Source organism: Hydra vulgaris, chromosome 09 (assembly GCF_038396675.1).
Source record: "Hydra vulgaris chromosome 09, alternate assembly HydraT2T_AEP".
Taxonomy (NCBI): Eukaryota; Metazoa; Cnidaria; class Hydrozoa; order Anthoathecata; family Hydridae; genus Hydra; species Hydra vulgaris.
The window spans coordinates 24,468,404-24,477,500 of NC_088928.1; positions in this window are offsets into that span (position 1 = coordinate 24,468,404).

A 9,097-nucleotide genomic window follows, 5' to 3' on the forward strand; every position below is an offset into this window, starting at 1 on the left:
GAAGCATATTATTTTTCATATATATATATATATATATATATATATATATATATATATATATATATATATATATATATATATATATATATATATCAGATTTCATGTAAAAAGTTAGTGTACTTTCGTTCTGAAAGTGGTTTTGAGCGATATAAGTATTATTGCCACACGTGGGCCACTCCAACGCCATCCGATAATGAGGAGTGGTAAATATATGGCTAATATATACTTCCCACACGTGGGCCAGATGAACCTTTGCGCACAAATGAAGTGTGGCTTTCGTTCTTATTTAGTGTGGTTTTAGTGCTATAAGCATTAAACCCACATATGGCCCGCACTAAAGCCTTCCCATAAAAAAGTGTGGTAATGATATGGCTAGCAAATGCTTCCCACGCGTGGGCCATTTGAACTTTTGCGCACAAATTAAGCGTGGCATTTGTTCTTATTTAGTGTGGTTTTAGTGCTATAAACATTAAAGCCACATATGGGACGCATCAGCGCCATCCCATAAAGGAGAGTGGGAAATATATGGTTAACATGCAATTGCCATATATGGCCCACGTTAAATTTTCTTGTCGGGAACAGTTTGTAAATTTTGTTGACCATGAATAAACCAAAACCAAACCAAACATTGTATTTCTGAAGAAACGTTTTGTCAGTTTGTGTTGTCGTAACTGTGAGCGATATTGATGATGGTTTGTAACCATCATCAATATCGCTTTTTCGATGTTTTGTTTATTTTATCATGATCATAATGATTTTATTTATTTTTTTAATTTTTAGTTAACATTTATCGTCATAGTAAATAAATTACTTTCACCAACACAAATAAGTCATGTAACTATTTTTTATAAGTTACGACTGTAAATTTTTCTTTGTTGGCAAAGTGTAAATAAATAAAATAAGCACTAGTTTGGCTGTCATTGTCAGTTTTTTCATTGTCTTATTATAAATTTGGAAACCATACCTGAACTCAAAGAGTCAACTTGTGAGTACCATTTAAGATTCAAATAAGCCGTAGTTTTTATGTCTTCAGCGTTTTAATTTTCAAGTCGTTTAGCGCTTGTGTTACTAGTACATAATTATAATTGCAATCAAAATAAGATAAATGTGGTATTCAGATTTTTTTTCTATTTGCATATTTCATGATTAAATTTTGTGAGCCAAATAGATTACCATAACATAAAAAAAGCCGAATTAACGAAACTTGTCAACATTCGAAAAAAAAAAAACATGCCAAGGAAGTGTTCGTTTTATAGGAAAATTTTTATAGGAAAAATTTCAAAAAAAATTATTAATGTGGATAGCCATATCTGACCGTGGTATGTCCGAGCCGCTGTTTCGCACTTCCAAGGCTGTAGCAATTAATTCATGGATCTATATCGATGAGTGTTTAAAAAAACTACTTCTTCCATTCATTCGCAAGTATCATGGAGACTTGAAATATTTATTTTGGTCAGATTTAGAAAGTTCTCATTTTCTAAAGATTCTCTAAATTGGATGAACCAATATGCCTATTACGTTGATAAAGAATCCAATCCCCAAATGCGCCTCAACCACGACCAATCGAAAACTTTTGGGAGTATTTGGCACAGAAAGTTTACGTGGGAGATTGGCAAGCTTCAACAGAGCAAGTTTTGATTGATCGAATTAAAATTACAAGAAATCGATTTAAATTTTTTACAGTCGCTTATAAAAGGCGTCAGTGCAAAATTGAAATCAGATGGTGGTGTTTTTTCACTTAATAACTTATTTTTATCAAAAAATTAACTTTATTTAAAAAAAATGTAATAATAGTTTTTTTATCGTTTACAAATTAGATATTGAAGTTTTTATCTTGTCCGATAACTTACGCATCACTCTTTATATTATTTATATCATTTTAAAGGGTTGTTGTTGATGACTTTTATACAATCTTGTTTCCTTGTATCATAGTTTGATGAGCTTTTATTAAAGATTAGATAAAATCTTAATTTTAAGGTGATTTGATAAAAAAAGATCAGATAAAATCTTACTTTCAAGGTGATTTGATAAAAGAAAAGTACAATGTCACGCACAAAATGATTTAAAAATTTTTATTTATTACCTTATTACGGCGTTAATTTTTGTTTAAAAATCTCGCGATTGCCAGTTTGCGCGTGTTTTCAAACTCACAGTCATTTTAGGTGGAAACCATGTAAAAATAATTATACAATTTTAATAGACCAAATAATATCAAAAGTTTCTGCGAGTGGTTTCTATCGGTGCAAACATTTTGCGCTTGACTTGTATTTGATTTATAAGAAAACAAGCGTATGATTTATAGGTCTATTTACTCCATCCTACAAATTTTTAATTATATCTTGAGATTCTCTCACATTGATAACATAATATCAAACTAATATTTGCTATTTTTTTATCAATGTGAGAGAATTTGTTATGTTATTAAAAAAATATTTTAAAGATATTACACGGCGATTTTTTGTTATTGATTTTCTCCCACTCGCTTTACGAGACTTTTGGAAACGGACGTAACAAAAACAGTTTATTATATTTTTACGCGCCAAGTCAACAAATTTTCTCTAAAATTTCAAAATGGTTTCAAAACCATCTTTTTACCGATAAAGTAACCTACTATCAAACTCGTGGATAGACTCGATCCATGATACATCTTATAATCTAAAAATTCGCACATGGGTTCATAAATATAAATATATATATATATATATATATATATATATATATATATATATATATATATATATATATATATATATATATATATATATATATATATTTATATATTTATATATAACTATATACAGGCCCGCACAGAGACTTTGTAGTGTCTAGGGTCAATTTTTATTCGGTGCAACGAACTTTCGATTTCTGGGTATATTGAATTGATAATGAATTTCACTATTTATTGTCCGTTTTCTACTATTACATTACAATTTAATGAAAACAATAATTATTTTTGTATTAACTATCGCTGCACATAAACTCTCTGTATTCGAACTTGGTTATATATGATAAAACGAAAATACAAATACAATTTAAAATGAATATATATATTTCATCAATAAAATGTTGATTAAAGCGTAAAAAACTCTGGGATGAAGTGATTAAATTGAGAAAAGAAGGTAAATACGCAATTCTCAATTACGCAATTCTCAGTTCGATTCTATTTTTTGTAGAGATCATAAAAAATAATTTTTTTTTTACAATTTTTTTTACATACAGTGTTAAGAAAGTTCTTCTAATTTATAACGCAATCAAAACGTCTGTAACAAATGATTTTAAATCGTTTAGTTGTAATTTTTCAGCATCTGATGAAAAATTTGATCCAGATATTAAGTATTTCAATGACATTATTACGGATTGTTCTTATTTACTATCCTAACAAATTAGAAGAATTTTGTTATAATTATACAAAAAGCAATAAGTTTGATCAACTAAGAATTCTTCATATAAATATTAGAAGCCTAAACCGCAATTTTGAAAATCTTCTCAATTTGTTACAAGAAACCAACAATTTTTTTAATATTATTTGTTTAACCGAAAGCTGGATAACTGAAAAAGATTTAAAAACTACTTCAAATTTTAATCTTCCTTACTTTGATTTAATTTCTCAAGAGAGACTTATCAATAAACGCGGTGGAGGAGTTCTTATTTATGTAAAGAAAAATATTGCGCATTATATTAGGAATGATTTGAGTGTTTCTGACGGCGACAAAGAAATTTTAACTATTGAAATTCTAAACAATCAATCACAAAACATTTTACTGAGCTGTTGCTATAGGCCCCCAAATGGTGTGGCCGAAAACATGAGCATGTATTTTGAAGAAAACCTTTTCAAAATAGGCATTCTTGAAAAAAAAAAGAATTTTATTCTAGGGGATTTCAATATGAATTGCTTCCATTACTTTACGGACATTAAAGTTAAAAATTTTTATGATTCTATTTTTGAAATGGGAGCCATTCCTTTAATAAATCGCCCAACCAGAGTAAATCCTAAATCGGCTACTCTAATTAATAACATTCTAAAAACTGATATTTTTAACAGTGACTTAAATAAAGGTATTTTAAAAACAGACATATCTGACCATTTCCCTATCTTTTTTATCATAAACAACTCTAAAATTATGACCAAAACTAACATAAAAGTTAAATTACGCAACTTTAACCAAAAAAAATGTTGAGCAATTTAAAACACAATTATCATTACTTCATTGGAAGAACATCGACTTTAGTGATAATGCAAACAAAATTTACGATGATTTTTTTAATACATTTTACTCAGTTTATGATGCCAATTTTCCTTTACATGAAAAAACATTAAATCAAAAAAACATTTATTCTCCCTGGATTACCAAAGGTTTAAAAAAATCATCAAAAGTTAAGCAGAAGTTATACATAAAATATCTAAAAAACAAATCATTCGCCAATGAGAAAATATACAAAGACTACAAAAATCTTTTTGAAAAAGTTCGAAAAAACTTAAAAAAACATTACTATTCTAAAATTAAACTTGTAAACGCTCCTGGGAAATAATAAAAGAAATTATCGGTAAATCAAAACCGTGCTCAGGTTCCCTGCCACACATGATCAAAGTAGATAACAATAATATAATTAATTCTCAAACAATAGCTCACGAATTTAACAAATTCTTTGTTGAAATTGGCCCTAAACTATCTAAATTAATTCCTAACACTGAAACATCATTTAAAGATTTTCTAGTACCGATGGATAATTGCATTCACTCGGATGAGTTATCTAAAGAGTTACTATTTGATGAGTTCGAAAAAGCCTTCAAAACACTAAAAAAAATAAAGCAGTTGGACCGGACGAAATCAATGGTAACATAATTATAGATTGCTATGAACAATTAAAATATATTCTTTTTAAAGTCTTTAAATCATCAATCGAACAAGGAGTCTTTCCTGATCAATTGAAAATTGCTAAAGTTATTCCACTATTTAAAGGTGGTGACAAATCTGACATTAGTAATTACCGGCCTATTTCTATCTTATCTATATTTTCAAAAATACTAGAAAGAATCATGTTCAATAGAGTATTTAATTATTTTAGTTTAAATAATTTATTATACAACAATCAGTTTGGCTTTAAGAAGAATAACTCAACCGAGCATGCAATTATTCAGTTGGTACATGAGATTTCCAATTCTTTTGAAAAATTTCAATTTACATTAGGAATTTTTATCGATCTTTCAAAGGCATTTGATACTGTGGATCATGATATTTTACTTTATAAACTTAATTATTACGGAATAAATGAAAGAGTTAGTAAATGGTTTCAAAGTTATTTATCCAACAGAAAACAATTTGTTTCTTGTAATGATCTTAATCATACACAGTTTTTAAATGTTTCCTGTGGTGTTTCGCAAGGTTCCATCTTAGGCCCTCTTTTATTCTTAATATATATCAACGACTTGCATAAAGCATCAAATCTTCTAAGTATTATGTTTGCTGATGACATAAACTTATTTCTATCTAACAGTGACATCTACCTACTATTCTCCGTTATGAACAAAGAACTTCAAAACATATCTAAATGGTTTAAAAGTAACAAATTAACATTAAATGTAAACAAAACAAAATGGATTTTTTTCCACCCGCTCTCCAAAAAACGTTCTCTACCCCAAAATTTACCAAAAATTTTTATTGACCATAATGAAATAAAAAGAGATTCTGTAACTAAATACCTGGGGGTTTTCATTGACGAGAACATCACATGGAAACATCATATTAACTATGTCTGCTCGAAAGGATCCAAAAGTATTGGAATTCTATATAAGGCGCGTACTCATTTAGATAAAAATAATTTAATTAAACTTTATTATTCTTTTATTCATAGTTATATAAGTTATGGAATTATTGCCTGGGGTAGTACTGATCAAAGTAAGTTACAATGTCTCCATCGCCGTCAGAAACATGCGATCCGTGTAATTAATTTTGCGGATCGGTTCTCAAATTCCTCAATATTTTTCAATCAAATGAAAATCCTCAATGTTTATAAACTAAACGTATATAAAAATTTATCTTTTGTTTATATGTGGAAGTATGATTTATCTCCTTTAATTTTTAAAAATCTTTTTATTTTGAAACCTCTAAGCAAGTTTAACATGAGGAATAATAACTATTTAAATAAACCACTCTGTCGAACAAAGTTCAATCAATTCTGTATCACTTATCGTGCAGCTCATCTCTGGAACAAAATTATTTTGCCTAACTTCGGCTTACCCCTAACTTATTCTGCTTTTAAAATTAAATTAAAAGATCTCATTCTCTCTATTGAGAATATCTTAGAATATTTTTAATTTGTCTTATGATATATAATAATTTTGAAATGTATGTTCAATCTTTGTTTTATTCTTGTTGACAATTTGTTTCTATTTATCTAAGTACTATTTTAATATTTTTATGTTAATTTTTTACGTTCTCTTATTGTAAAAAGGCGTTTTTTATAATACTTTATGTACTCTGTTTTGTAAAAGGCTTCTGACGATAAGATCATTTGATCTTCTTTTAGAAGCCTTGTTTGTATTTGAAAAAAAAAAATATATATGTAATTTAATTATGAAGACTAGTCAGATCACACTAATTTTCGTACGACTATCGTACGAAAATTAAAGACATTTTCGTACGATAAAGTCTTGGCAAGGTCATTTTCAATTGAAATCACTATAAGGTTGGTAAGGCGTTCTTCAGTCATTGCTGATCGCAATTCAGATTTGATGAGAGTAAGCTTACTGAAAAAGCGCTCTCCTTCAGCCACTGAAACCGGGATTGTGTTCAAAATGCAAAGCAAAACGCAGATCAATGGAAATAATGACTGAAAACTTTTCTGGTAGATTCTAGTGAATCCATTTTTTTGTAAAAAACTGAATTCCGGATTTTCGGAATTACAGGAGATGAAATCCGGAATTCCGGTTTAATTCCGGAATTATTATAGAAGAATTTAAAAAATATAAAAAAAAGAAAGTACATTATTTTTTAACATAAATGTATTTAGTTCAAAACAATAAAATTAAAACAAATTACAAAATAAGGAAATATTTCATATTAAAATATTTTTGAACTACATAAATAAAATTGCAAAATGAAAGTTCAATTTTCATTTTGATTTTTGAAAAAGCTTCTTAAAAAGCACAAAGTATCCAATGTTTTGTCGTTGAGCCTTGATCGAATTTTTGTTGAAAATGCTCCTGCAGCGGAAAAAGCGCGCTCTGACTCCACACTAGTTGGTGGAATTGTTAATAAACTTTTGTAAAGATCTTCCAAAAGCATTCCGTGGGATCCCCCTTCATCCCAAAATTTCATTTCACTGCGAATTTTGGAATGAATCGATGATTTTTGTAGAACTTTTGACCGTGATTTCGAGAGCTATTTCTTTATCTTTTGCTGAAGAATTTCCTGCAAGAATAACTGAGTTTCCAATGATTCGATAGGTTTATCGTCATCCATTTTAGTAGACTCAGATACTGTCGGGTCTATTTCTAATGCTACTTCACCACTAAGTCTTTGGATTAGGGATATGATAATTTTGGTTATTTCAGTTTTCGAGCGACGGAAAATGTTCTTGTGAATTTTGGTTTTACCCCCATTATGCAAATATTGAAGAACATCGGATACCACAGTTCTTCTTCGATTAATTTGAACTTCAAACTCTTTTTTCATTTCACGGCCAATTTCTTCATTCTCATCAAAATTTTCTAACACAAACGTAAATGTTGCATCCGCAGAAAGTAAATTTGCATCAGCACGGCATAACGCGTCTACGGCTAATTTTATAGGCTTCAAATTTCTAGAAACTGTAGATATTATATTCCATTCTGAATCATTCAAAAATGTATCCGCTTTGATATCAATTATTGCCTTTTTTATTGAACTTTTCAAAAGATTAAAACGTTCTAACATGGACATCAGGCTACTCCATCTAGTCTTCGAATCAAGCAATAGCTGCAATTCCTTTCCATGATCTTCCTTCACATGTTTTTGCAACACTTCATTTTTTAAAGGGGAACGTCGAAACATTCGAACAATTACCCGAACTTTCATGATTACATTTCGCAATGTAAACTTTTCAGTAATTTCTACATCACATTCATTTCTCGTCCCCACTTGCATTCCTTCATCATCACTTAAATCTTCTTCATCAGAGTCCAGATCTAGGACACTCTCATAATCATCTTCATCTACCTCTTTCTCTGTTTGTTTGTAGATTACATTTACAATTGCAATCTGAATTGCATGAGCAAAACACAAAATTTGTTCACATGGTAATAATCTACCCACTTTTTGCATCATAGAAGCACCATCAGTTACAATACACGAAATATCGTTCCTTATATTTAGCTGAAACGATTCTTACTTGTCCTCTAACAATTTTACACAATTTTCAGCCGCAAATCGACCATTAATTCGAGAAAGACCCAAATTCCAGATATTTTTCGACCCATGAACGTTAACATTCATATAACGTCTATTTCGAGAGGACGTCCACTCGTCCAATGTTAGACTAAAGCATTAATTATTTTTTAATTGATTAATTAAAAAATAATTTAAGCAAATTGCTTAATTTATAAAAAATTAAGCAATTTGCAATTGTTTAATTTTTTTAGTATAATCCATCACGACTTTCTGTATGCTGGTGGGTGATTTTGGAATATCACCGAATCCACGCATTGTTAAACATTTTCTTAAATCGTTTGACGTACAAAAATCACGAAACGGTAAACCATCAGAAGCAACCATTCTAGCAACTACGGCAGGAAAAGTTTCATCTTTTTTTGACTTGAAAAAATCAATGATCGTGTTCGTTTTTCTGGTTGTGCTCACAACACTATCGTTACTGTCAGATGCAGAAGCTGTTGTATTTTCATCAAACTTTCGCCTGTTCAAAACTGTGTTGTGTTTAGAACGAAGATGTGTGTGCATGGGAGTTGTACATCCACCCAATATCTTTAAAACTTGCTTGCATTGCATGCATTTCGCCACCTGATTTGTTTTCCCTCGTAGAAAATATTTCCACACTGAATTTGATGAGCTTTCTTTTGAAATGTCCATATAAGTTTCTTCAGATTTATCTACCATACTTG